Below are 26,072 nucleotides of genomic sequence, written 5' to 3' on the forward strand. Positions count from 1 at the left end.
ATATTTCAACCAGACAATAGCGTATTCAATAGAAAGGAAAAACAACGACGGGCACGCACTTGGTCATGTGCGCAAACCAGCACTGCATGCTTCCTCAGTCCACTGACAGAAGGTCTCATTCTTCTTCATTTTTCAGAAAACAATCCTGAAACAATGTCTAAAGACTGTTGACATCTAGTGGAAGCCATAGGAACTGCAATCTGGGTCCTAACCCATTAGAAACTCAATAGGCATTCAATTGAAAACTTCCCACGTCAAATAAAGTCCCACTTCCCGGATGGATTTTCCTCAGATTTTCACCTGCCATATCAGTTCTGTTATACTCACAGACATCATTTGAATGGTTTTGGAAACTTTAAAGTGTGTTCTATCCAAATCTACCATTTATATGCATATCCTAGATTCTGGGCCTGAGTAACAGGCAGTTTACTTTGGGCACTCTTCTCATCCAGATGTCGAATCACTTCCCCTAAGCCATAAGAAGTTAAAATCCGTGTTCGAAGACTGATTTAAGCCTGTCAATCAATCACACAGCATCATCTGATCTGGGAATTTGCAGTGTGACAGGCTTTTATGAGAGACAATTGTCATCTAAAGCAGAATTGGTTTGGTTGTTTTCGTTCGAGGTTTGTACTGTAAGCCACATTGGTACTTGTGTTGATTCATTGACTTCGCTGTTTAAAGGAGGTAGAGATTGCACACATAAAAACACTGACCACGACGTGATTTGAACACGCAACCTTCTGATCTGGAGTCAGACAAGCTACCTTTGCGCCACGAGGTCTAGACGAAACGCGTCTTTGGAGGGGATGCCTAGTTCAGATTTCGTTGATTGTATCATTTGGAATGGAGGCCTGGATCTCTTGGGAAATGTATTATCTGACAATGCCCCCTCGTCAGCACGTGCCTCTGCCCGACAGGTTAGGTGTATGAAAATAAGTAAATGCAGAGCCCGAATAGCTCAGTCGGTAGAGCATCAGACTTTTAATCTGAGGGTCCAGGGTTCAAGTCCCTGTTCGGGCGCTGCTTTAATGTTCACCTTCCTTCACTAGGCAGTCTTTCCATACTTGTATTTGGTCAGATTTAAAAATGGCTTTACTGCGAAAGCATACCATGCGATTATCTGAGGACAGCGCCCCTCTTCCAAAAGCATACAAACATTTTCCAATCATATAGAGTCACGAAAGTCAGAAATAGCCATCAAATTAATCACTTACCTTTGAAGATTTTCATCTGGTTGCAGTCACAAGAGTCTCAGCTACACAATAAATGTTTGTTTTGTTCAATAAAGTCCCTTTTTATATCCCAAAAACTCAGTTTTGTTGGCGCGTTGTGTTCAGTAATCCACTGGCTCAAAGGCGGTCAAAACACGCAGACGAATACGTCCGAACAGTACCGGTAAAGTTTGTTGAAACATGTCAAACGATTTTTATAATTAATCTTCAGGTTGGCAATTGTCTAAATACTCGATAATATTTCAACCGGACAATAGCGTATTCAATAGAAAGGAAAAACAACGACGGGCACGCACTTGGTCATGTGCGCAAACCAGCACTGCATGCTTCCTCAGTCCACTGACAGAAGGTCTCATTCTTCTTCATTTTTCAGAAAACAATCCTGAAACAATGTCTAAAGACTGTTGACATCTAGTGGAAGCCATAGGAACTGCAATCTGGGTCCTAACCCATTAGAAACTCAATAGGCATTCAATTGAAAACTTCCCACGTCAAATAAAGTCCCACTTCCCGGATGGATTTTCCTCAGATTTTCACCTGCCATATCAGTTCTGTTATACTCACAGACATCATTTGAACGGTTTTGGAAACTTTAAAGTGTGTTCTATCCAAATCTACCATTTATATGCATATCCTAGATTCTGGGCCTGAGTAACAGGCAGTTTACTTTGGGCACTCTTCTCATCCAGATGTCGAATCACTTCCCCTAAGCCATAAGAAGTTAAAATCCGTGTTCGAAGACTGATTTAAGCCTGTCAATCAATCACACAGCATCATCTGATCTGGGAATTTGCAGTGTGACAGGCTTTTATGAGAGACAATTGTCATCTAAAGCAGAATTGGTTTGGTTGTTTTCGTTCGAGGTTTGTACTGTAAGCCACATTGGTACTTGTGTTGATTCATTGACTTCGCTGTTTAAAGAAGGTAGAGATTGCACACATAAAAACACTGACCACGACGTGATTTGAACACGCAACCTTCTGATCTGGAGTCAGACGTGCTACCGTTGCGCCACGAGGTCTAGACAAAACGCATCTTTGGAGGGGATGCCTAGTTCAGATTTCGTTGATTGTATCATTTGGAATGGAGGCCTGGATCTCTTGGGAAATGATTATCTGACAATGCCCCCTCGTCAGCACGTGCCTCTGCCCGACAGGTTAGGTGTATGAAAATAAGTAAATGCAGAGCCCGAATAGCTCAGTCGGTAGAGCATCAGACTTTTAATCTGAGGGTCCAGGGTTCAAGTCCCTGTTCGGGCGCTGCTTTAATGTTTACCTTCCTTCAGTAGGCAGTCTTTCCATACTTGCATTTGGTCAGATTTAAAAATGGCTTTACTGCGAAAGCATACCATGCGATTATCTGAGGACAGCGCCCCTCTTCCAAAAGCATACAAACATTTTCCAATCATATAGAGTCACGAAAGTCAGAAATAGCGATCAAATTAATCACTTACCTTTGAAGATTTTCATCTGGTTGCAGTCACAAGAGTCTCAGCTACACAATAAATGTTTGTTTTGTTCAATAAAGTCCCTCTTTATATCCCAAAATCTCAGTTTTGTTGGCGCGTTGTGTTCAGTAATCCACTGGCTCAAAGGCGGTCAAAACACGCAGACGAATACGTCCGAACAGTACCGGTAAAGTTTGTTGAAACATGTCAAACGATTTTTATAATTAATCTTCAGGTTGGCAATTGTCTAAATACTCGATAATATTTCAACCGGACAATAGCGTATTCAATAGAAAGGAAAAACAACGACGGGCACGCACTTGGTCATGTGCGCAAACCAGCACTGCATGCTTCCTCAGTCCACTGACAGAAGGTCTCATTCTTCTTCATTTTTCAGAAAACAATCCTGAAACAATGTCTAAAGACTGTTGACATCTAGTGGAAGCCATAGGAACTGCAATCTGGGTCCTAACCCATTAGAAACTCAATAGGCATTCAATTGAAAACTTCCCACGTCAAATAAAGTCCCACTTCCCGGATGGATTTTCCTCAGATTTTCACCTGCCATATCAGTTCTGTTATACTCACAGACATCATTTGAACGGTTTTGGAAACTTTAAAGTGTGTTCTATCCAAATCTACCATTTATATGCATATCCTAGATTCTGGGCCTGAGTAACAGGCAGTTTACTTTGGGCACTCTTCTCATCCAGATGTCGAATCACTTCCCCTAAGCCATAAGAAGTTAAAATCCGTGTTCGAAGACTGATTTAAGCCTGTCAATCAATCACACAGCATCATCTGATCTGGGAATTTGCAGTGTGACAGGCTTTTATGAGAGACAATTGTCATCTAAAGCAGAATTGGTTTGGTTGTTTTCGTTCGAGGTTTGTACTGTAAGCCACATTGGTACTTGTGTTGATTCATTGACTTCGCTGTTTAAAGAAGGTAGAGATTGCACACATAAAAACACTGACCACGACGTGATTTGAACACGCAACCTTCTGATCTGGAGTCAGACGTGCTACCGTTGCGCCACGAGGTCTAGACAAAACGCATCTTTGGAGGGGATGCCTAGTTCAGATTTCGTTGATTGTATCATTTGGAATGGAGGCCTGGATCTCTTGGGAAATGATTATCTGACAATGCCCCCTCGTCAGCACGTGCCTCTGCCCGACAGGTTAGGTGTATGAAAATAAGTAAATGCAGAGCCCGAATAGCTCAGTCGGTAGAGCATCAGACTTTTAATCTGAGGGTCCAGGGTTCAAGTCCCTGTTCGGGCGCTGCTTTAATGTTTACCTTCCTTCAGTAGGCAGTCTTTCCATACTTGCATTTGGTCAGATTTAAAAATGGCTTTACTGCGAAAGCATACCATGCGATTATCTGAGGACAGCGCCCCTCTTCCAAAAGCATACAAACATTTTCCAATCATATAGAGTCACGAAAGTCAGAAATAGCGATCAAATTAATCACTTACCTTTGAAGATTTTCATCTGGTTGCAGTCACAAGAGTCTCAGCTACACAATAAATGTTTGTTTTGTTCAATAAAGTCCCTCTTTATATCCCAAAATCTCAGTTTTGTTGGCGCGTTGTGTTCAGTAATCCACTGGCTCAAAGGCGGTCAAAACACGCAGACGAATACGTCCGAACAGTACCGGTAAAGTTTGTTGAAACATGTCAAACGATTTTTATAATTAATCTTCAGGTTGGCAATTGTCTAAATACTCGATAATATTTCAACCGGACAATAGCGTATTCAATAGAAAGGAAAAACAACGACGGGCACGCACTTGGTCATGTGCGCAAACCAGCACTGCATGCTTCCTCAGTCCACTGACAGAAGGTCTCATTCTTCTTCATTTTTCAGAAAACAATCCTGAAACAATGTCTAAAGACTGTTGACATCTAGTGGAAGCCATAGGAACTGCAATCTGGGTCCTAACCCATTAGAAACTCAATAGGCATTCAATTGAAAACTTCCCACGTCAAATAAAGTCCCACTTCCCGGATGGATTTTCCTCAGATTTTCACCTGCCATATCAGTTCTGTTATACTCACAGACATCATTTGAACGGTTTTGGAAACTTTAAAGTGTGTTCTATCCAAATCTACCATTTATATGCATATCCTAGATTCTGGGCCTGAGTAACAGGCAGTTTACTTTGGGCACTCTTCTCATCCAGATGTCGAATCACTTCCCCTAAGCCATAAGAAGTTAAAATCCGTGTTCGAAGACTGATTTAAGCCTGTCAATCAATCACACAGCATCATCTGATCTGGGAATTTGCAGTGTGACAGGCTTTTATGAGAGACAATTGTCATCTAAAGCAGAATTGGTTTGGTTGTTTTCGTTCGAGGTTTGTACTGTAAGCCACATTGGTACTTGTGTTGATTCATTGACTTCGCTGTTTAAAGAAGGTAGAGATTGCACACATAAAAACACTGACCACGACGTGATTTGAACACGCAACCTTCTGATCTGGAGTCAGACGTGCTACCGTTGCGCCACGAGGTCTAGACAAAACGCATCTTTGGAGGGGATGCCTAGTTCAGATTTCGTTGATTGTATCATTTGGAATGGAGGCCTGGATCTCTTGGGAAATGATTATCTGACAATGCCCCCTCGTCAGCACGTGCCTCTGCCCGACAGGTTAGGTGTATGAAAATAAGTAAATGCAGAGCCCGAATAGCTCAGTCGGTAGAGCATCAGACTTTTAATCTGAGGGTCCAGGGTTCAAGTCCCTGTTCGGGCGCTGCTTTAATGTTTACCTTCCTTCAGTAGGCAGTCTTTCCATACTTGCATTTGGTCAGATTTAAAAATGGCTTTACTGCGAAAGCATACCATGCGATTATCTGAGGACAGCGCCCCTCTTCCAAAAGCATACAAACATTTTCCAATCATATAGAGTCACGAAAGTCAGAAATAGCGATCAAATTAATCACTTACCTTTGAAGATTTTCATCTGGTTGCAGTCACAAGAGTCTCAGCTACACAATAAATGTTTGTTTTGTTCAATAAAGTCCCTCTTTATATCCCAAAATCTCAGTTTTGTTGGCGCGTTGTGTTCAGTAATCCACTGGCTCAAAGGCGGTCAAAACACGCAGACGAATACGTCCGAACAGTACCGGTAAAGTTTGTTGAAACATGTCAAACGATTTTTATAATTAATCTTCAGGTTGGCAATTGTCTAAATACTCGATAATATTTCAACCGGACAATAGCGTATTCAATAGAAAGGAAAAACAACGACGGGCACGCACTTGGTCATGTGCGCAAACCAGCACTGCATGCTTCCTCAGTCCACTGACAGAAGGTCTCATTCTTCTTCATTTTTCAGAAAACAATCCTGAAACAATGTCTAAAGACTGTTGACATCTAGTGGAAGCCATAGGAACTGCAATCTGGGTCCTAACCCATTAGAAACTCAATAGGCATTCAATTGAAAACTTCCCACGTCAAATAAAGTCCCACTTCCCGGATGGATTTTCCTCAGATTTTCACCTGCCATATCAGTTCTGTTATACTCACAGACATCATTTGAACGGTTTTGGAAACTTTAAAGTGTGTTCTATCCAAATCTACCATTTATATGCATATCCTAGATTCTGGGCCTGAGTAACAGGCAGTTTACTTTGGGCACTCTTCTCATCCAGATGTCGAATCACTTCCCCTAAGCCATAAGAAGTTAAAATCCGTGTTCGAAGACTGATTTAAGCCTGTGAATCAATCACACAGCATCATCTGATCTGGGAATTTGCAGTGTGACAGGCTTTTATGAGAGACAATTGTCATCTAAAGCAGAATTGGTTTGGTTGTTTTCGTTCGAGGTTTGTACTGTAAGCCACATTGGTACTTGTGTTGATTCATTGACTTCGCTGTTTAAAGAAGGTAGAGATTGCACACATAAAAACACTGACCACGACGTGATTTGAACACGCAACCTTCTGATCTGGAGTCAGACGCGCTACCGTTGCGCCACGAGGTCTAGACAAAACGCATCTTTGGAGGGGATGCCTAGTTCAGATTTCGTTGATTGTATCATTTGGAATGGAGGCCTGGATCTCTTGGGAAATGATTATCTGACAATGCCCCCTCGTCAGCACGTGCCTCTGCCCGACAGGTTAGGTGTATGAAAATAAGTAAACGCAGAGCCCGAATAGCTCAGTCGGTAGAGCATCAGACTTTTAATCTGAGGGTCCAGGGTTCAAGTCCCTGTTCGGGCGCTGCTTTAATGTTTACCTTCCTTCAGTAGGCAGTCTTTCCATACTTGCATTTGGTCAGATTTAAAAATGGCTTTACTGCGAAAGCATACCATGCGATTACCTGAGGACAGCGCCCCTCTTCCAAAAGCATACAAACATTTTCCAATCATATAGAGTCACGAAAGTCAGAAATAGCGATCAAATTAATCACTTACCTTTGAAGATTTTCATCTGGTTGCAGTCACAAGAGTCTCAGCTACACAATAAATGTTTGTTTTGTTCAATAAAGTCCCTCTTTATATCCCAAAATCTCAGTTTTGTTGGCGCGTTGTGTTCAGTAATCCACTGGCTCAAAGGCGGTCAAAACACGCAGACGAATACGTCCGAACAGTACCGGTAAAGTTTGTTGAAACATGTCAAACGATTTTTATAATTAATCTTCAGGTTGGCAATTGTCTAAATACTCGATAATATTTCAACCGGACAATAGCGTATTCAATAGAAAGGAAAAACAACGACGGGCACGCACTTGGTCATGTGCGCAAACCAGCACTGCATGCTTCCTCAGTCCACTGACAGAAGGTCTCATTCTTCTTCATTTTTCAGAAAACAATCCTGAAACAATGTCTAAAGACTGTTGACATCTAGTGGAAGCCATAGGAACTGCAATCTGGGTCCTAACCCATTAGAAACTCAATAGGCATTCAATTGAAAACTTCCCACATCAAAAAAAATCCCACTTCCCGGATGGATTTTCCTCAGATTTTCACCTGCCATATCAGTTCTGTTATACTCACAGACATCATTTGAATGGTTTTGGAAACTTTAAAGTGTGTTCTATCCAAATCTACCATTTATATGCATATCCTAGATTCTGGGCCTGAGTAACAGGCAGTTTACTTTGGGCACTCTTCTCATCCAGATGTCGAATCACTTCCCCTAAGCCATAAGAAGTTAAAATCCGTGTTCGAAGACTGATTTAAGCCTGTGAATCAATCACACAGCATCATCTGATCTGGGAATTTGCAGTGTGACAGGCTTTTATGAGAGACAATTGTCATCTAAAGCAGAATTGGTTTGGTTGTTTTCGTTCGAGGTTTGTACTGTAAGCCACATTGGTACTTGTGTTGATTCATTGACTTCGCTGTTTAAAAGAGGTAGAGATTGCACACATAAAAACACTCACCACGACGTGATTTGAACACGCAACCTTCTGATCTGGAGTCAGACGCGCTACCGTTGCGCCACGAGGTCTAGACAAAACGCGTCTTTGGAGGGGATGCCTAGTTCAGATTTCGTTGATTGTATCATTTGGAATGGAGGCCTGGATCTCTTGGGAAATGTATTATCTGACAATGCCCCCTCGTCAGCACGTGCCTCTGCCCGACAGGTTAGGTGTATGAAAATAAGTGAATGCAGAGCCCGAATAGCTCAGTCGGTAGAGCATCAGACTTTTATTCTGAGGGTCCAGGGTTCAAGTCCCTGTTCGGGCACTGCTTTAATGTTCACCTTCCTTCACTAGGCAGTCTTTCCATACTTGTATTTGGTCAGATTTAAAAATGGCTTTACTGCGAAAGCATACCATGCGATTATCTGAGGACAGCGCCCCTCTTCCAAAAGCATACAAACATTTTCCAATCATATAGAGTCACGAAAGTCAGAAATAGCCATCAAATTAATCACTTACCTTTGAAGATTTTCATCTGGTTGCAGTCACAAGAGTCTCAGCTACACAATAAATGTTTGTTTTGTTCAATAAAGTCCCTCTTTATATCCCAAAAACTCAGTTTTGTTGGCGCGTTGTGTTCAGTAATCCACTGGCTCAAAGGCGGTCAAAACACGCAGACGAATACGTCCGAACAGTACCGGTAAAGTTTGTTGAAACATGTCAAACGATTTTTATAATTAATCTTCAGGTTGGCAATTGTCTAAATACGCAATAATATTTCAACCGGACAATAGCGTATTCAATAGAAAGGAAAAACAACGACGGGCACGCACTTGGTCATGTGCGCAAACCAGCACTGCATGCTTCCTCAGTCCACTGACAGAAGGTCTCATTCTTCTTCATTTTTCAGAAAACAATCCTGAAACAATGTCTAAAGACCGTTGACATCTAGTGGAAGCCATAGGAACTGCAATCTGGGTCCTAACCCATTAGAAACTCAATAGGCATTCAATTGAAAACTTCCCACATCAAAAAAAATCCCACTTCCCGGATGGATTTTCCTCAGATTTTCACCTGCCATATCAGTTCTGTTATACTCACAGACATCATTTGAACGGTTTTGGAAACTTTAAAGTGTGTTCTATCCAAATCTACCATTTATATGCATATCCTAGATTCTGGGCCTGAGTAACAGGCAGTTTACTTTGGGCACTCTTCTCATCCAGATGTCGAATCACTTCCCCTAAGCCATAAGAAGTTAAAATCCGTGTTCGAAGACTGATTTAAGCCTGTCAATCAATCACACAGCATCATCTGATCTGGGAATTTGCAGTGTGACAGGCTTTTATGAGAGACAATTGTCATCTAAAGCAGAATTGGTTTGGTTGTTTTCGTTCGAGGTTTGTACTGTAAGCCACATTGGTACTTGTGTTGATTCATTGACTTCGCTGTTTAAAAGAGGTAGAGATTGCACACATAAAAACACTCACCACGACGTGATTTGAACACGCAACCTTCTGATCTGGAGTCAGACGCGCTACCGTTGCGCCACGAGGTCTAGACAAAACGCGTCTTTGGAGGGGATGCCTAGTTCAGATTTCGTTGATTGTATCATTTGGAATGGAGGCCTGGATCTCTTGGGAAATGTATTATCTGACAATGCCCCCTCGTCAGCACGTGCCTCTGCCCGACAGGTTAGGTGTATGAAAATAAGTGAATGCAGAGCCCGAATAGCTCAGTCGGTAGAGCATCAGACTTTTAATCTGAGGGTCCAGGGTTCAAGTCCCTGTTCGGGCACTGCTTTAATGTTCACCTTCCTTCACTAGGCAGTCTTTCCATACTTGTATTTGGTCAGATTTAAAAATGGCTTTACTGCGAAAGCATACCATGCGATTATCTGAGGACAGCGCCCCTCTTCCAAAAGCATACAAACATTTTCCAATCATATAGAGTCACGAAAGTCAGAAATAGCCATCAAATTAATCACTTACCTTTGAAGATTTTCATCTGGTTGCAGTCACAAGAGTCTCAGCTACACAATAAATGTTTGTTTTGTTCAATAAAGTCCCTCTTTATATCCCAAAAACTCAGTTTTGTTGGCGCGTTGTGTTCAGTAATCCACTGGCTCAAGGGCGGTCAAAACACGCAGACGAATACGTCCGAACAGTACCGGTAAAGTTTGTTGAAACATGTCAAACGATTTTTATAATTAATCTTCAGGTTGGCAATTGTCTAAATACGCAATAATATTTCAACCGGACAATAGCGTATTCAATAGAAAGGAAAAACAACGACGGGCACGCACTTGGTCATGTGCGCAAACCAGCACTGCATGCTTCCTCAGTCCACTGACAGAAGGTCTCATTCTTCTTCATTTTTCAGAAAACAATCCTGAAACAATGTCTAAAGACTGTTGACATCTAGTGGAAGCCATAGGAACTGCAATCTGGGTCCTAACCCATTAGAAACTCAATAGGCATTCAATTGAAAACTTCCCACATCAAAAAAAATCCCACTTCCCGGATGGATTTTCCTCAGATTTTCACCTGCCATATCAGTTCTGTTATACTCACAGACATCATTTGAATGGTTTTGGAAACTTTAAAGTGTGTTCTATCCAAATCTACCATTTATATGCATATCCTAGATTCTGGGCCTGAGTAACAGGCAGTTTACTTTGGGCACTCTTCTCATCCAGATGTCGAATCACTTCCCCTAAGCCATAAGAAGTTAAAATCCGTGTTCGAAGACTGATTTAAGCCTGTGAATCAATCACACAGCATCATCTGATCTGGGAATTTGCAGTGTGACAGGCTTTTATGAGAGACAATTGTCATCTAAAGCAGAATTGGTTTGGTTGTTTTCGTTCGAGGTTTGTACTGTAAGCCACATTGGTACTTGTGTTGATTCATTGACTTCGCTGTTTAAAAGAGGTAGAGATTGCACACATAAAAACACTCACCACGACGTGATTTGAACACGCAACCTTCTGATCTGGAGTCAGACGCGCTACCGTTGCGCCACGAGGTCTAGACAAAACGCGTCTTTGGAGGGGATGCCTAGTTCAGATTTCGTTGATTGTATCATTTGGAATGGAGGCCTGGATCTCTTGGGAAATGTATTATCTGACAATGCCCCCTCGTCAGCACGTGCCTCTGCCCGACAGGTTAGGTGTATGAAAATAAGTGAATGCAGAGCCCGAATAGCTCAGTCGGTAGAGCATCAGACTTTTATTCTGAGGGTCCAGGGTTCAAGTCCCTGTTCGGGCACTGCTTTAATGTTCACCTTCCTTCACTAGGCAGTCTTTCCATACTTGTATTTGGTCAGATTTAAAAATGGCTTTACTGCGAAAGCATACCATGCGATTATCTGAGGACAGCGCCCCTCTTCCAAAAGCATACAAACATTTTCCAATCATATAGAGTCACGAAAGTCAGAAATAGCCATCAAATTAATCACTTACCTTTGAAGATTTTCATCTGGTTGCAGTCACAAGAGTCTCAGCTACACAATAAATGTTTGTTTTGTTCAATAAAGTCCCTCTTTATATCCCAAAAACTCAGTTTTGTTGGCGCGTTGTGTTCAGTAATCCACTGGCTCAAAGGCGGTCAAAACACGCAGACGAATACGTCCGAACAGTACCGGTAAAGTTTGTTGAAACATGTCAAACGATTTTTATAATTAATCTTCAGGTTGGCAATTGTCTAAATACGCAATAATATTTCAACCGGACAATAGCGTATTCAATAGAAAGGAAAAACAACGACGGGCACGCACTTGGTCATGTGCGCAAACCAGCACTGCATGCTTCCTCAGTCCACTGACAGAAGGTCTCATTCTTCTTCATTTTTCAGAAAACAATCCTGAAACAATGTCTAAAGACCGTTGACATCTAGTGGAAGCCATAGGAACTGCAATCTGGGTCCTAACCCATTAGAAACTCAATAGGCATTCAATTGAAAACTTCCCACATCAAAAAAAATCCCACTTCCCGGATGGATTTTCCTCAGATTTTCACCTGCCATATCAGTTCTGTTATACTCACAGACATCATTTGAATGGTTTTGGAAACTTTAAAGTGTGTTCTATCCACATCTACCATTTATATGCATATCCTAGATTCTGGGCCTGAGTAACAGGCAGTTTACTTTGGGCACTCTTCTCATCCAGATGTCGAATCACTTCCCCTAAGCCATATGAAGTTAAAATCTGTGTTCGAAGACTGATTTAAGCCTGTGAATCAATCACACAGCATCATCTGATCTGGGAATTTGCAGTGTGACAGGCTTTTATGAGAGACAATTGTCATCTAAAGCAGAATTGGTTTGGTTGTTTTCGTTCGAGGTTTGTACTGTAAGCCACATTGGTACTTGTGTTGATTCATTGACTTCGCTGTTTAAAAGAGGTAGAGATTGCACACATAAAAACACTCACCACGACGTGATTTGAACACGCAACCTTCTGATCTGGAGTCAGACGCGCTACCGTTGCGCCACGAGGTCTAGACAAAACGCGTCTTTGGAGGGGATGCCTAGTTCAGATTTCGTTGATTGTATCATTTGGAATGGAGGCCTGGATCTCTTGGGAAATGTATTATCTGACAATGCCCCCTCGTCAGCACGTGCCTCTGCCCGACAGGTTAGGTGTATGAAAATAAGTGAATGCAGAGCCCGAATAGCTCAGTCGGTAGAGCATCAGACTTTTAATCTGAGGGTCCAGGGTTCAAGTCCCTGTTCGGGCGCTGCTTTAATGTTCACCTTCCTTCACTAGGCAGTCTTTCCATACTTGTATTTGGTCAGATTTAAAAATGGCTTTACTGCGAAAGCATACCATGCGATTATCTGAGGACAGCGCCCCTCTTCCAAAAGCATACAAACATTTTCCAATCATATAGAGTCACGAAAGTCAGAAATAGCCATCAAATTAATCACTTACCTTTGAAGATTTTCATCTGGTTGCAGTCACAAGAGTCTCAGCTACACAATAAATGTTTGTTTTGTTCAATAAAGTCCCTCTTTATATCCCAAAAACTCAGTTTTGTTGGCGCGTTGTGTTCAGTAATCCACTGGCTCAAAGGCGGTCAAAACACGCAGACGAATACGTCCGAACAGTACCGGTAAAGTTTGTTGAAACATGTCAAACGATTTTTATAATTAATCTTCAGGTTGGCAATTGTCTAAATACTCGATAATATTTCAACCAGACAATAGCGTATTCAATAGAAAGGAAAAACAACGACGGGCACGCACTTGGTCATGTGCGCAAACCAGCACTGCATGCTTCCTCAGTCCACTGACAGAAGGTCTCATTCTTCTTCATTTTTCAGAAAACAATCCTGAAACAATGTCTAAAGACTGTTGACATCTAGTGGAAGCCATAGGAACTGCAATCTGGGTCCTAACCCATTAGAAACTCAATAGGCATTCAATTGAAAACTTCCCACATCAAAAAAAATCCCACTTCCCGGATGGATTTTCCTCAGATTTTCACCTGCCATATCAGTTCTGTTATACTCACAGACATAATTTGAATGGTTTTGGAAACTTTAAAGTGTGTTCTATCCAAATCTACCATTTATATGCATATCCTAGATTCTGGGCCTGAGTAACAGGCAGTTTACTTTGGGCACTCTTCTCATCCAGATGTCGAATCACTTCCCCTAAGCCATAAGAAGTTAAAATCCGTGTTCGAAGACTGATTTAAGCCTGTCAATCAATCACACAGCATCATCTGATCTGGGAATTTGCAGTGTGACAGGCTTTTATGAGAGACAATTGTCATCTAAAGCAGAATTGGTTTGGTTGTTTTCGTTCGAGGTTTGTACTGTAAGCCACATTGGTACTTGTGTTGATTCATTGACTTCGCTGTTTAAAAGAGGTAGAGATTGCACACATAAAAACACTCACCACGACGTGATTTGAACACGCAACCTTCTGATCTGGAGTCAGACGCGCTACCGTTGCGCCACGAGGTCTAGACAAAACGCGTCTTTGGAGGGGATGCCTAGTTCAGATTTCGTTGATTGTATCATTTGGAATGGAGGCCTGGATCTCTTGGGAAATGTATTATCTGACAATGCCCCCTCGTCAGCACGTGCCTCTGCCCGACAGGTTAGGTGTATGAAAATAAGTGAATGCAGAGCCCGAATAGCTCAGTCGGTAGAGCATCAGACTTTTAATCTGAGGGTCCAGGGTTCAAGTCCCTGTTCGGGCACTGCTTTAATGTTCACCTTCCTTCACTAGGCAGTCTTTCCATACTTGTATTTGGTCAGATTTAAAAATGGCTTTACTGCGAAAGCATACCATGCGATTATCTGAGGACAGCGCCCCTCTTCCAAAAGCATACAAACATTTTCCAATCATATAGAGTCACGAAAGTCAGAAATAGCCATCAAATTAATCACTTACCTTTGAAGATTTTCATCTGGTTGCAGTCACAAGAGTCTCAGCTACACAATAAATGTTTGTTTTGTTCAATAAAGTCCCTCTTTATATCCCAAAAACTCAGTTTTGTTGGCGCGTTGTGTTCAGTAATCCACTGGCTCAAGGGCGGTCAAAACACGCAGACGAATACGTCCGAACAGTACCGGTAAAGTTTGTTGAAACATGTCAAACGATTTTTATAATTAATCTTCAGGTTGGCAATTGTCTAAATACGCAATAATATTTCAACCGGACAATAGCGTATTCAATAGAAAGGAAAAACAACGACGGGCACGCACTTGGTCATGTGCGCAAACCAGCACTGCATGCTTCCTCAGTCCACTGACAGAAGGTCTCATTCTTCTTCATTTTTCAGAAAACAATCCTGAAACAATGTCTAAAGACTGTTGACATCTAGTGGAAGCCATAGGAACTGCAATCTGGGTCCTAACCCATTAGAAACTCAATAGGCATTCAATTGAAAACTTCCCACATCAAAAAAAATCCCACTTCCCGGATGGATTTTCCTCAGATTTTCACCTGCCATATCAGTTCTGTTATACTCACAGACATCATTTGAATGGTTTTGGAAACTTTAAAGTGTGTTCTATCCAAATCTACCATTTATATGCATATCCTAGATTCTGGGCCTGAGTAACAGGCAGTTTACTTTGGGCACTCTTCTCATCCAGATGTCGAATCACTTCCCCTAAGCCATAAGAAGTTAAAATCCGTGTTCGAAGACTGATTTAAGCCTGTGAATCAATCACACAGCATCATCTGATCTGGGAATTTGCAGTGTGACAGGCTTTTATGAGAGACAATTGTCATCTAAAGCAGAATTGGTTTGGTTGTTTTCGTTCGAGGTTTGTACTGTAAGCCACATTGGTACTTGTGTTGATTCATTGACTTCGCTGTTTAAAAGAGGTAGAGATTGCACACATAAAAACACTCACCACGACGTGATTTGAACACGCAACCTTCTGATCTGGAGTCAGACGCGCTACCGTTGCGCCACGAGGTCTAGACAAAACGCGTCTTTGGAGGGGATGCCTAGTTCAGATTTCGTTGATTGTATCATTTGGAATGGAGGCCTGGATCTCTTGGGAAATGTATTATCTGACAATGCCCCCTCGTCAGCACGTGCCTCTGCCCGACAGGTTAGGTGTATGAAAATAAGTGAATGCAGAGCCCGAATAGCTCAGTCGGTAGAGCATCAGACTTTTAATCTGAGGGTCCAGGGTTCAAGTCCCTGTTCGGGCACTGCTTTAATGTTCACCTTCCTTCACTAGGCAGTCTTTCCATACTTGTATTTGGTCAGATTTAAAAATGGCTTTACTGCGAAAGCATACCATGCGATTATCTGAGGACAGCGCCCCTCTTCCAAAAGCATACAAACATTTTCCAATCATATAGAGTCACGAAAGTCAGAAATAGCCATCAAATTAATCACTTACCTTTGAAGATTTTCATCTGGTTGCAGTCACAAGAGTCTCAGCTACACAATAAATGTTTGTTTTGTTCAATAAAGTCCCTCTTTATATCCCAAAAACTCAGTTTTGTTGGCGCGTTGTGTTCAGTAATCCACTGGCTCAAAGGCGGTCAAAACACGCAGACGAATACGTCCGAACAGTACCGGTAAAGTTTGTTGAAACATGTCAAACGATTTTTATAATTAATCTTCAGGTTGGCAATTGTCTAAATACGCAATAATATTTCAACCGGACAATAGCGTATTCAATAGAAAGGAAAAACAACGACGGGCACGCACTTGGTCATGTGCGCAAACCAGCACTGCATGCTTCCTCAGTCCACTGACAGAAGGTCTCATTCTTCTTCATTTTTCAGAAAACAATCCTGAAACAATGTCTAAAGACCGTTGACATCTAGTGGAAGCCATAGGAACTGCAATCTGGGTCCTAACCCATTAGAAACTCAATAGGCATTCAATTGAAAACTTCCCACATCAAAAAAAATCCCACTTCCCGGATGGATTTTCCTCAGATTTTCACCTGCCATATCAGTTCTGTTATACTCACAGACATCATTTGAATGGTTTTGGAAACTTTAAAGTGTGTTCTATCCACATCTACCATTTATATGCATATCCTAGATTCTGGGCCTGAGTAACAGGCAGTTTACTTTGGGCACTCTTCTCATCCAGATGTCGAATCACTTCCCCTAAGCCATATGAAGTTAAAATCTGTGTTCGAAGACTGATTTAAGCCTGTGAATCAATCACACAGCATCATCTGATCTGGGAATTTGCAGTGTGACAGGCTTTTATGAGAGACAATTGTCATCTAAAGCAGAATTGGTTTGGTTGTTTTCGTTCGAGGTTTGTACTGTAAGCCACATTGGTACTTGTGTTGATTCATTGACTTCGCTGTTTAAAAGAGGTAGAGATTGCACACATAAAAACACTCACCACGACGTGATTTGAACACGCAACCTTCTGATCTGGAGTCAGACGCGCTACCGTTGCGCCACGAGGTCTAGACAAAACGCGTCTTTGGAGGGGATGCCTAGTTCAGATTTCGTTGATTGTATCATTTGGAATGGAGGCCTGGATCTCTTGGGAAATGTATTATCTGACAATGCCCCCTCGTCAGCACGTGCCTCTGCCCGACAGGTTAGGTGTATGAAAATAAGTGAATGCAGAGCCCGAATAGCTCAGTCGGTAGAGCATCAGACTTTTAATCTGAGGGTCCAGGGTTCAAGTCCCTGTTCGGGTGCTGCTTTAATGTTCACCTTCCTTCACTAGGCAGTCTTTCCATACTTGTATTTGGTCAGATTTAAAAATGGCTTTACTGCGAAAGCATACCATGCGATTATCTGAGGACAGCGCCCCTCTTCCAAAAGCATACAAACATTTTCCAATCATATAGAGTCACGAAAGTCAGAAATAGCCATCAAATTAATCACTTACCTTTGAAGATTTTCATCTGGTTGCAGTCACAAGAGTCTCAGCTACACAATAAATGTTTGTTTTGTTCAATAAAGTCCCTCTTTATATCCCAAAAACTCAGTTTTGTTGGCGCGTTGTGTTCAGTAATCCACTGGCTCAAAGGCGGTCAAAACACGCAGACGAATACGTCCGAACAGTACCGGTAAAGTTTGTTGAAACATGTCAAACGATTTTTATAATTAATCTTCAGGTTGGCAATTGTCTAAATACTCGATAATATTTCAACCAGACAATAGCGTATTCAATAGAAAGGAAAAACAACGACGGGCACGCACTTGGTCATGTGCGCAAACCAGCACTGCATGCTTCCTCAGTCCACTGACAGAAGGTCTCATTCTTCTTCATTTTTCAGAAAACAATCCTGAAACAATGTCTAAAGACTGTTGACATCTAGTGGAAGCCATAGGAACTGCAATCTGGGTCCTAACCCATTAGAAACTCAATAGGCATTCAATTGAAAACTTCCCACATCAAAAAAAATCCCACTTCCCGGATGGATTTTCCTCAGATTTTCACCTGCCATATCAGTTCTGTTATACTCACAGACATAATTTGAATGGTTTTGGAAACTTTAAAGTGTGTTCTATCCAAATCTACCATTTATATGCATATCCTAGATTCTGGGCCTGAGTAACAGGCAGTTTACTTTGGGCACTCTTCTCATCCAGATGTCGAATCACTTCCCCTAAGCCATAAGAAGTTAAAATCTGTGTTCGAAGACTGATTTAAGCCTGTGAATCAATCACACAGCATCATCTGATCTGGGAATTTGCAGTGTGACAGGCTTTTATGAGAGACAATTGTCATCTAAAGCAGAATTGGTTTGGTTGTTTTCGTTCGAGCTTTGTACTGTAAGCCACATTGGTACTTGTGTTGATTCATTGACTTCGCTGTTTAAAGGAGGTAGAGATTGCACACATAAAAACACTCACCACGACGTGATTTGAACACGCAACCTTCTGATCTGGAGTCAGACGCGCTACCGTTGCGCCACGAGGTCTAGACAAAATGCGTCTTTGGAGGGGATGCCTAGTTCAGATTTCGTTGATTGTATCATTTGGAATGGAGGCCTGGATCTCTTGGGAAATGTATTATCTGACAATGCCCCCTCGTCAGCACGTGCCTCTGCCCGACAGGTTAGGTGTATGAAAATAAGTGAATGCAGAGCCCGAATAGCTCAGTCGGTAGAGCATCAGACTTTTAATCTGAGGGTCCAGGGTTCAAGTCCCTGTTCGGGCGCTGCTTTAATGTTCACCTTCCTTCACTAGGCAGTCTTTCCATACTTGTATTTGGTCAGATTTAAAAATGGCTTTACTGCGAAAGCATACCATGCGATTATCTGAGGACAGCGCCCCTCTTCCAAAAGCATACAAACATTTTCCAATCATATAGAGTCACGAAAGTCAGAAATAGCCATCAAATTAATCACTTACCTTTGAAGATTTTCATCTGGTTGCAGTCACAAGAGTCTCAGCTACACAATAAATGTTTGTTTTGTTCAATAAAGTCCCTCTTTATATCCCAAAAACTCAGTTTTGTTGGCGCGTTGTGTTCAGTAATCCACTGGCTCAAAGGCGGTCAAAACACGCAGACGAATACGTCCGAACAGTACCGGTAAAGTTTGTTGAAACATGTCAAACGATTTTTATAATTAATCTTCAGGTTGGCAATTGTCTAAATACTCGATAATATTTCAACCAGACAATAGCGTATTCAATAGAAAGGAAAAACAACGACGGGCACGCACTTGGTCATGTGCGCAAACCAGCACTGCATGCTTCCTCAGTCCACTGACAGAAGGTCTCATTCTTCTTCATTTTTCAGAAAACAATCCTGAAACAATGTCTAAAGACTGTTGACATCTAGTGGAAGCCATAGGAACTGCAATCTGGGTCCTAACCCATTAGAAACTCAATAGGCATTCAATTGAAAACTTCCCACGTCAAATAAAGTCCCACTTCCCGGATGGATTTTCCTCAGATTTTCACCTGCCATATCAGTTCTGTTATACTCACAGACATCATTTGAACGGTTTTGGAAACTTTAAAGTGTGTTCTATCCAAATCTACCATTTATATGCATATCCTAGATTCTGGGCCTGAGTAACAGGCAGTTTACTTTGGGCACTCTTCTCATCCAGATGTCGAATCACTTCCCCTAAGCCATAAGAAGTTAAAATCTGTGTTCGAAGACTGATTTAAGCCTGTGAATCAATCACACAGCATCATCTGATCTGGGAATTTGCAGTGTGACAGGCTTTTATGAGAGACAATTGTCATCTAAAGCAGAATTGGTTTGGTTGTTTTCGTTCGAGGTTTGTACTGTAAGCCACATTGGTACTTGTGTTGATTCATTGACTTCGCTGTTTAAAGGAGGTAGAGATTGCACACATAAAAACACTCACCACGACGTGATTTGAACACGCAACCTTCTGATCTGGAGTCAGACGCGCTACCATTGCGCCACGAGGTCTAGACAAAACGCGTCTTTGGAGGGGATGCCTAGTTCAGATTTCGTTGATTGTATCATTTGGAATGGAGGCCTGGATCTCTTGGGAAATGTATTATCTGACAATGCCCCCTCGTCAGCACGTGCCTCTGCCCGACAGGTTAGGTGTATGAAAATAAGTAAATGCAGAGCCCGAATAGCTCAGTCGGTAGAGCATCAGACTTTTAATCTGAGGGTCCAGGGTTCAAGTCCCTGTTCGGGCGCTGCTTTAATGTTCACCTTCCTTCACTAGGCAGTCTTTCCATACTTGTATTTGGTCAGATTTAAAAATGGCTTTACTGCGAAAGCATACCATGCGATTATCTGAGGACAGCACCCCTCTTCCAAAAGCATACAAACATTTTCCAATCATATAGAGTCACGAAAGTCAGAAATAGCCATCAAATTAATCACTTACCTTTGAAGATTTTCATCTGGTTGCAGTCACAAGAGTCTCAGCTACACAATAAATGTTTGTTTTGTTCAATAAAGTCCCTCTTTATATCCCAAAAACTCAGTTTTGTTGGCGCGTTGTGTTCAGTAATCCACTGGCTCAAAGGCGGTCAAAACACGCAGACGAATACGTCCGAACAGTACCGGTAAAGTTTGTTGAAACATGTCAAACGATTTTTATAATTAATCTTCAGGTTGGCAATTGTCTAAATACTCGATAATATTTCAACCGGACAATAGCGTATTCAATAGAAAGGAAAAACAACGACGGGCACGCACTTGGTCATGTGCGCAAACCAGCACTGCATGCTTCCTCAGTCCACTGACAGAAGGTCTCATTCTTCTTCATTTTTCAGAAAACAATCCTGAAACAATGTCTAAAGACTGTTGACATCTAGTGGAAGCCATAGGAACTGCAATCTGGGTCCTAACCCATTAGAAACTCAATAGGCATTCAATTGAAAACTTCCCACGTCAAATAAAGTCCCACTTCCCGGATGGATTTTCCTCAGATTTTCACCTGCCATATCAGTTCTGTTATACTCACAGACATCATTTGAACGGTTTTGGAAACTTTAAAGTGTGTTCTATCCAAATCTACCATTTATATGCATATCCTAGATTCTGGGCCTGAGTAACAGGCAGTTTACTTTGGGCACTCTTCTCATCCAGATGTCGAATCACTTCCCCTAAGCCATAAGAAGTTAAAATCCGTGTTCGAAGACTGATTTAAGCCTGTCAATCAATCACACAGCATCATCTGATCTGGGAATTTGCAGTGTGACAGGCTTTTATGAGAGACAATTGTCATCTAAAGCAGAATTGGTTTGGTTGTTTTCGTTCGAGGTTTGTACTGTAAGCCACATTGGTACTTGTGTTGATTCATTGACTTCGCTGTTTAAAGGAGGTAGAGATTGCACACATAAAAACACTGACCACGACGTGATTTGAACACGCAACCTTCTGATCTGGAGTCAGACGCGCTACCGTTGCGCCACGAGGTCTAGACAAAACGCGTCTTTGGAGGGGATGCCTAGTTCAGATTTCGTTGATTGTATCATTTGGAATGGAGGCCTGGATCTCTTGGGAAATGTATTATCTGACAATGCCCCCTCGTCAGCACGTGCCTCTGCCCGACAGGTTAGGTGTATGAAAATAAGTAAATGCAGAGCCCGAATAGCTCAGTCGGTAGAGCATCAGACTTTTAATCTGAGGGTCCAGGGTTCAAGTCCCTGTTCGGGCGCTGCTTTAATGTTCACCTTCCTTCACTAGGCAGTCTTTCCATACTTGTATTTGGTCAGATTTAAAAATGGCTTTACTGCGAAAGCATACCATGCGATTATCTGAGGACAGCACCCCTCTTCCAAAAGCATACAAACATTTTCCAATCATATAGAGTCACGAAAGTCAGAAATAGCCATCAAATTAATCACTTACCTTTGAAGATTTTCATCTGGTTGCAGTCACAAGAGTCTCAGCTACACAATAAATGTTTGTTTTGTTCAATAAAGTCCCTCTTTATATCCCAAAAACTCAGTTTTGTTGGCGCGTTGTGTTCAGTAATCCACTGGCTCAAAGGCGGTCAAAACACGCAGACGAATACGTCCGAACAGTACCGGTAAAGTTTGTTGAAACATGTCAAACGATTTTTATAATTAATCTTCAGGTTGGCAATTGTCTAAATACTCGATAATATTTCAACCGGACAATAGCGTATTCAATAGAAAGGAAAAACAACGACGGGCACGCACTTGGTCATGTGCGCAAACCAGCACTGCATGCTTCCTCAGTCCACTGACAGAAGGTCTCATTCTTCTTCATTTTTCAGAAAACAATCCTGAAACAATGTCTAAAGACTGTTGACATCTAGTGGAAGCCATAGGAACTGCAATCTGGGTCCTAACCCATTAGAAACTCAATAGGCATTCAATTGAAAACTTCCCACGTCAAATAAAGTCCCACTTCCCGGATGGATTTTCCTCAGATTTTCACCTGCCATATCAGTTCTGTTATACTCACAGACATCATTTGAACGGTTTTGGAAACTTTAAAGTGTGTTCTATCCAAATCTACCATTTATATGCATATCCTAGATTCTGGGCCTGAGTAACAGGCAGTTTACTTTGGGCACTCTTCTCATCCAGATGTCGAATCACTTCCCCTAAGCCATAAGAAGTTAAAATCTGTGTTCGAAGACTGATTTAAGCCTGTGAATCAATCACACAGCATCATCTGATCTGGGAATTTGCAGTGTGACAGGCTTTTATGAGAGACAATTGTCATCTAAAGCAGAATTGGTTTGGTTGTTTTCGTTCGAGGTTTGTACTGTAAGCCACATTGGTACTTGTGTTGATTCATTGACTTCGCTGTTTAAAGGAGGTAGAGATTGCACACATAAAAACACTCACCACGACGTGATTTGAACACGCAACCTTCTGATCTGGAGTCAGACGCGCTACCGTTGCGCCATAAGGTCTAGACAAAACGCGTCTTTGGAGGGGATGCCTAGTTCAGATTTCGTTGATTGTATCATTTGGAATGGAGGCCTGGATCTCTTGGGAAATGTATTATCTGACAATGCCCCCTCGTCAGCACGTGCCTCTGCCCGACAGGTTAGGTGTATGAAAATAAGTGAATGCAGAGCCCGAATAGCTCAGTCGGTAGAGCATCAGACTTTTAATCTGAGGGTCCAGGGTTCAAGTCCCTGTTCGGGCGCTGCTTTAATGTTCACCTTCCTTCACTAGGCAGTCTTTCCATACTTGTATTTGGTCAGATATAAAAATGGCTTTACTGCGAAAGCATACCATGCGATTATCTGAGGACAGCGCCCCTCTTCCAAAAGCATACAAACATTTTCCAATCATATAGAGTCACGAAAGTCAGAAATAGCGATCAAATTAATCACTTACCTTTGAAGATTTTCATCTGGTTGCAGTCACAAGAGTCTCAGCTACACAATAAATGTTTGTTTTGTTCAATAAAGTCCCTCTTTATATCCCAAAATCTCAGTTTTGTTGGCGCGTTGTGTTCAGTAATCCACTGGCTCAAAGGCGGTCAAAACACGCAGACGAATACGTCCGAACAGTACCGGTAAAGTTTGTTGAAACATGTCAAACGATTTTTATAATTAATCTTCAGGTTGGCAATTGTCTAAATACTCGATAATATTTCAAACGGACAATAGCGTATTCAATAGAAAGGAAAAACAACGACGGGCACGCACTTGGTCATGTGCGCAAACCAGCACTGCATGCTTCCTCAGTCCACTGACAGAAGGTCTCATTCTTCTTCATTTTTCAGAAAACAATCCTGAAACAATGTCTAAAGACTGTTGACATCTAGTGGAAGCCATAGGAACTGCAATCTGGGTCCTAACCCATTAGAAACTCAATAGGCATTCAATTGAAAACTTCCCACGTCAAATAAAGTCCCACTTCCCGGATGGATTTTCCTCAGATTTTCACCTGCCATATCAGTTCTGTTATACTCACAGACATCATTTGAATGGTTTTGGAAACTTTAAAGTGTGTTCTATCCAAATCTAACATTTATATGCATATCCTAGATTCTGGGCCTGAGTAACAGGCAGTTTACTTTGGGCACTCTTCTCATCCAGATGTCGAATCACTTCCCCTAAGCCATAAGAAGTTAAAATCTGTGTTCGAAGACTGATTTAAGCCTGTGAATCAATCACACAGCATCATCTGATCTGGGAATTTGCAGTGTGACAGGCTTTTATGAGAGACAATTGTCATCTAAAGCAGAATTGGTTTGGTTGTTTTCGTTCGAGGTTTGTACTGTAAGCCACATTGGTACTTGTGTTGATTCATTGACTTCGCTGTTTAAAGGAGGTAGAGATTGCACACATAAAAACACTCACCACGACGTGATTTGAACACGCAACCTTCTGATCTGGAGTCAGACGCGCTACCGTTGCGCCACGAGGTCTAGACAAAACGCGTCTTTGGAGGGGATGCCTAGTTCAGATTTCGTTGATTGTATCATTTGGAATGGAGGCCTGGATCTCTTGGGAAATGTATTATCTGACAATGCCCCCTCGTCAGCACGTGCCTCTGCCCGACAGGTTAGGTGTATGAAAATAAGTAAATGCAGAGCCCGAATAGCTCAGTCGGTAGAGCATCAGACTTTTAATCTGAGGGTCCAGGGTTCAAGTCCCTGTTCGGGCGCTGCTTTAATGTTCACCTTCCTTCACTAGGCAGTCTTTCCATACTTGTATTTGGTCAGATTTAAAAATGGCTTTACTGCGAAAGCATACCATGCGATTATCTGAGGACAGCGCCCCTCTTCCAAAAGCACACAAACATTTTCCAATCATATAGAGTCACGAAAGTCAGAAATAGCGATCAAATTAATCACTTACCTTTGAAGATTTTCATCTGGTTGCAGTCACAAGAGTCTCAGCTACACAATAAATGTTTGTTTTGTTCAATAAAGTCCCTCTTTATATCCCAAAAACTCAGTTTTGTTGGCGCGTTGTGTTCAGTAATCCACTGGCTCAAAGGCGGTCAAAACACGCAGACGAATACGTCCGAACAGTACCGGTAAAGTTTGTTGAAACATGTCAAACGATTTTTATAATTAATCTTCAGGTTGGCAATTGTCTAAATACTCGATAATATTTCAACCGGACAATAGCGTATTCAATAGAAAGGAAAAACAACGACGGGCACGCACTTGGTCATGTGCGCAAACCAGCACTGCATGCTTCCTCAGTCCACTGACAGAAGGTCTCATTCTTCTTCATTTTTCAGAAAACAATCCTGAAACAATGTCTAAAGACTGTTGACATCTAGTGGAAGCCATAGGAACTGCAATCTGGGTCCTAACCCATTAGAAACTCAATAGGCATTCAATTGAAAACTTCCCACATCAAAAAAAATCCCACTTCCCGGATGGATTTTCCTCAGATTTTCACCTGCCATATCAGTTCTGTTATACTCACAGACATCATTTGAATGGTTTTGGAAACTTTAAAGTGTGTTCTATCCAAATCTACCATTTATATGCATATCCTAGATTCTGGGCCTGAGTAACAGGCAGTTTACTTTGGGCACTCTTCTCATCCAGATGTCGAATCACTTCCCCTAAGCCATAAGAAGTTAAAATCTGTGTTCGAAGACTGATTTAAGCCTGTGAATCAATCACACAGCATCATCTGATCTGGGAATTTGCAGTGTGACAGGCTTTTATGAGAGACAATTGTCATCTAAAGCAGAATTGGTTTGGTTGTTTTCGTTCGAGGTTTGTACTGTAAGCCACATTGGTACTTGTGTTGATTCATTGACTTCGCTGTTTAAAGGAGGTAGAGATTGCACACATAAAAACACTCACCACGACGTGATTTGAACACGCAACCTTCTGATCTGGAGTCAGACGCGCTACCGTTGCGCCACGAGGTCTAGACAAAACGCGTCTTTGGAGGGGATGCCTAGTTCAGATTTCGTTGATTGTATCATTTGGAATGGAGGCCTGGATCTCTTGGGAAATGTATTATCTGACAATGCCCCCTCGTCAGCACGTGCCTCTGCCCGACAGGTTAGGTGTATGAAAATAAGTAAATGCAGAGCCCGAATAGCTCAGTCGGTAGAGCATCAGACTTTTAATCTGAGGGTCCAGGGTTCAAGTCCCTGTTCGGGCGCTGCTTTAATGTTCACCTTCCTTCACTAG

General features: G+C 41.9%; 35 non-coding genes across 35 annotated transcripts; 18 read left to right on the forward strand and 17 right to left on the reverse strand.

The window, feature by feature from the left end:
• Positions 1-712: 712 nt before the first annotated feature.
• On the reverse strand, positions 713-784 carry trnaw-cca (transfer RNA tryptophan (anticodon CCA)). The gene has a single exon. It is a non-coding gene; the product is annotated as a tRNA-Trp (tRNA).
• Positions 785-950: 166 nt separating this feature from the next.
• On the forward strand, positions 951-1,023 carry trnak-uuu (transfer RNA lysine (anticodon UUU)). The gene has a single exon. It is a non-coding gene; the product is annotated as a tRNA-Lys (tRNA).
• A 1,161-nt stretch (positions 1,024-2,184) lies between these two features.
• Positions 2,185-2,256, reverse strand: trnaw-cca (transfer RNA tryptophan (anticodon CCA)). Its single transcript has one exon. It is a non-coding gene; the product is annotated as a tRNA-Trp (tRNA).
• Positions 2,257-2,421: 165 nt separating this feature from the next.
• trnak-uuu (transfer RNA lysine (anticodon UUU)) lies at positions 2,422-2,494 on the forward strand. Its single transcript has one exon. It is a non-coding gene; the product is annotated as a tRNA-Lys (tRNA).
• Positions 2,495-3,655: 1,161 nt separating this feature from the next.
• On the reverse strand, positions 3,656-3,727 carry trnaw-cca (transfer RNA tryptophan (anticodon CCA)). The gene has a single exon. It is a non-coding gene; the product is annotated as a tRNA-Trp (tRNA).
• Positions 3,728-3,892: 165 nt separating this feature from the next.
• On the forward strand, positions 3,893-3,965 carry trnak-uuu (transfer RNA lysine (anticodon UUU)). Its single transcript has one exon. It is a non-coding gene; the product is annotated as a tRNA-Lys (tRNA).
• Positions 3,966-5,126: 1,161 nt separating this feature from the next.
• Positions 5,127-5,198, reverse strand: trnaw-cca (transfer RNA tryptophan (anticodon CCA)). The gene has a single exon. It is a non-coding gene; the product is annotated as a tRNA-Trp (tRNA).
• Positions 5,199-5,363: 165 nt separating this feature from the next.
• trnak-uuu (transfer RNA lysine (anticodon UUU)) lies at positions 5,364-5,436 on the forward strand. Its single transcript has one exon. It is a non-coding gene; the product is annotated as a tRNA-Lys (tRNA).
• A 1,161-nt stretch (positions 5,437-6,597) lies between these two features.
• trnaw-cca (transfer RNA tryptophan (anticodon CCA)) lies at positions 6,598-6,669 on the reverse strand. Its single transcript has one exon. It is a non-coding gene; the product is annotated as a tRNA-Trp (tRNA).
• A 165-nt stretch (positions 6,670-6,834) lies between these two features.
• Positions 6,835-6,907, forward strand: trnak-uuu (transfer RNA lysine (anticodon UUU)). Its single transcript has one exon. It is a non-coding gene; the product is annotated as a tRNA-Lys (tRNA).
• A 1,161-nt stretch (positions 6,908-8,068) lies between these two features.
• trnaw-cca (transfer RNA tryptophan (anticodon CCA)) lies at positions 8,069-8,140 on the reverse strand. The gene has a single exon. It is a non-coding gene; the product is annotated as a tRNA-Trp (tRNA).
• A 166-nt stretch (positions 8,141-8,306) lies between these two features.
• trnak-uuu (transfer RNA lysine (anticodon UUU)) lies at positions 8,307-8,379 on the forward strand. The gene has a single exon. It is a non-coding gene; the product is annotated as a tRNA-Lys (tRNA).
• A 1,161-nt stretch (positions 8,380-9,540) lies between these two features.
• On the reverse strand, positions 9,541-9,612 carry trnaw-cca (transfer RNA tryptophan (anticodon CCA)). Its single transcript has one exon. It is a non-coding gene; the product is annotated as a tRNA-Trp (tRNA).
• Positions 9,613-9,778: 166 nt separating this feature from the next.
• trnak-uuu (transfer RNA lysine (anticodon UUU)) lies at positions 9,779-9,851 on the forward strand. Its single transcript has one exon. It is a non-coding gene; the product is annotated as a tRNA-Lys (tRNA).
• Positions 9,852-11,012: 1,161 nt separating this feature from the next.
• On the reverse strand, positions 11,013-11,084 carry trnaw-cca (transfer RNA tryptophan (anticodon CCA)). The gene has a single exon. It is a non-coding gene; the product is annotated as a tRNA-Trp (tRNA).
• Positions 11,085-11,250: 166 nt separating this feature from the next.
• Positions 11,251-11,323, forward strand: trnak-uuu (transfer RNA lysine (anticodon UUU)). Its single transcript has one exon. It is a non-coding gene; the product is annotated as a tRNA-Lys (tRNA).
• A 1,161-nt stretch (positions 11,324-12,484) lies between these two features.
• On the reverse strand, positions 12,485-12,556 carry trnaw-cca (transfer RNA tryptophan (anticodon CCA)). The gene has a single exon. It is a non-coding gene; the product is annotated as a tRNA-Trp (tRNA).
• A 166-nt stretch (positions 12,557-12,722) lies between these two features.
• trnak-uuu (transfer RNA lysine (anticodon UUU)) lies at positions 12,723-12,795 on the forward strand. Its single transcript has one exon. It is a non-coding gene; the product is annotated as a tRNA-Lys (tRNA).
• Positions 12,796-13,956: 1,161 nt separating this feature from the next.
• Positions 13,957-14,028, reverse strand: trnaw-cca (transfer RNA tryptophan (anticodon CCA)). Its single transcript has one exon. It is a non-coding gene; the product is annotated as a tRNA-Trp (tRNA).
• A 166-nt stretch (positions 14,029-14,194) lies between these two features.
• trnak-uuu (transfer RNA lysine (anticodon UUU)) lies at positions 14,195-14,267 on the forward strand. Its single transcript has one exon. It is a non-coding gene; the product is annotated as a tRNA-Lys (tRNA).
• A 1,161-nt stretch (positions 14,268-15,428) lies between these two features.
• Positions 15,429-15,500, reverse strand: trnaw-cca (transfer RNA tryptophan (anticodon CCA)). Its single transcript has one exon. It is a non-coding gene; the product is annotated as a tRNA-Trp (tRNA).
• Positions 15,501-15,666: 166 nt separating this feature from the next.
• trnak-uuu (transfer RNA lysine (anticodon UUU)) lies at positions 15,667-15,739 on the forward strand. Its single transcript has one exon. It is a non-coding gene; the product is annotated as a tRNA-Lys (tRNA).
• A 1,161-nt stretch (positions 15,740-16,900) lies between these two features.
• trnaw-cca (transfer RNA tryptophan (anticodon CCA)) lies at positions 16,901-16,972 on the reverse strand. Its single transcript has one exon. It is a non-coding gene; the product is annotated as a tRNA-Trp (tRNA).
• A 166-nt stretch (positions 16,973-17,138) lies between these two features.
• Positions 17,139-17,211, forward strand: trnak-uuu (transfer RNA lysine (anticodon UUU)). Its single transcript has one exon. It is a non-coding gene; the product is annotated as a tRNA-Lys (tRNA).
• A 1,161-nt stretch (positions 17,212-18,372) lies between these two features.
• On the reverse strand, positions 18,373-18,444 carry trnaw-cca (transfer RNA tryptophan (anticodon CCA)). The gene has a single exon. It is a non-coding gene; the product is annotated as a tRNA-Trp (tRNA).
• Positions 18,445-18,610: 166 nt separating this feature from the next.
• On the forward strand, positions 18,611-18,683 carry trnak-uuu (transfer RNA lysine (anticodon UUU)). The gene has a single exon. It is a non-coding gene; the product is annotated as a tRNA-Lys (tRNA).
• Positions 18,684-19,844: 1,161 nt separating this feature from the next.
• trnaw-cca (transfer RNA tryptophan (anticodon CCA)) lies at positions 19,845-19,916 on the reverse strand. The gene has a single exon. It is a non-coding gene; the product is annotated as a tRNA-Trp (tRNA).
• Positions 19,917-20,082: 166 nt separating this feature from the next.
• On the forward strand, positions 20,083-20,155 carry trnak-uuu (transfer RNA lysine (anticodon UUU)). The gene has a single exon. It is a non-coding gene; the product is annotated as a tRNA-Lys (tRNA).
• A 1,161-nt stretch (positions 20,156-21,316) lies between these two features.
• Positions 21,317-21,388, reverse strand: trnaw-cca (transfer RNA tryptophan (anticodon CCA)). The gene has a single exon. It is a non-coding gene; the product is annotated as a tRNA-Trp (tRNA).
• A 166-nt stretch (positions 21,389-21,554) lies between these two features.
• trnak-uuu (transfer RNA lysine (anticodon UUU)) lies at positions 21,555-21,627 on the forward strand. Its single transcript has one exon. It is a non-coding gene; the product is annotated as a tRNA-Lys (tRNA).
• A 1,399-nt stretch (positions 21,628-23,026) lies between these two features.
• trnak-uuu (transfer RNA lysine (anticodon UUU)) lies at positions 23,027-23,099 on the forward strand. The gene has a single exon. It is a non-coding gene; the product is annotated as a tRNA-Lys (tRNA).
• Positions 23,100-24,260: 1,161 nt separating this feature from the next.
• Positions 24,261-24,332, reverse strand: trnaw-cca (transfer RNA tryptophan (anticodon CCA)). The gene has a single exon. It is a non-coding gene; the product is annotated as a tRNA-Trp (tRNA).
• A 166-nt stretch (positions 24,333-24,498) lies between these two features.
• trnak-uuu (transfer RNA lysine (anticodon UUU)) lies at positions 24,499-24,571 on the forward strand. The gene has a single exon. It is a non-coding gene; the product is annotated as a tRNA-Lys (tRNA).
• Positions 24,572-25,732: 1,161 nt separating this feature from the next.
• trnaw-cca (transfer RNA tryptophan (anticodon CCA)) lies at positions 25,733-25,804 on the reverse strand. The gene has a single exon. It is a non-coding gene; the product is annotated as a tRNA-Trp (tRNA).
• A 166-nt stretch (positions 25,805-25,970) lies between these two features.
• trnak-uuu (transfer RNA lysine (anticodon UUU)) lies at positions 25,971-26,043 on the forward strand. The gene has a single exon. It is a non-coding gene; the product is annotated as a tRNA-Lys (tRNA).
• The last annotated feature ends 29 nt before the right edge of the window (positions 26,044-26,072 follow it).

The sequence above is a fragment of the Salmo salar genome, chromosome 03 (genome assembly GCF_965601325.2).
Source record: "Salmo salar chromosome 03, fSalSal1, whole genome shotgun sequence".
Lineage (NCBI taxonomy): Eukaryota > Metazoa > Chordata > Actinopteri > Salmoniformes > Salmonidae > Salmo > Salmo salar.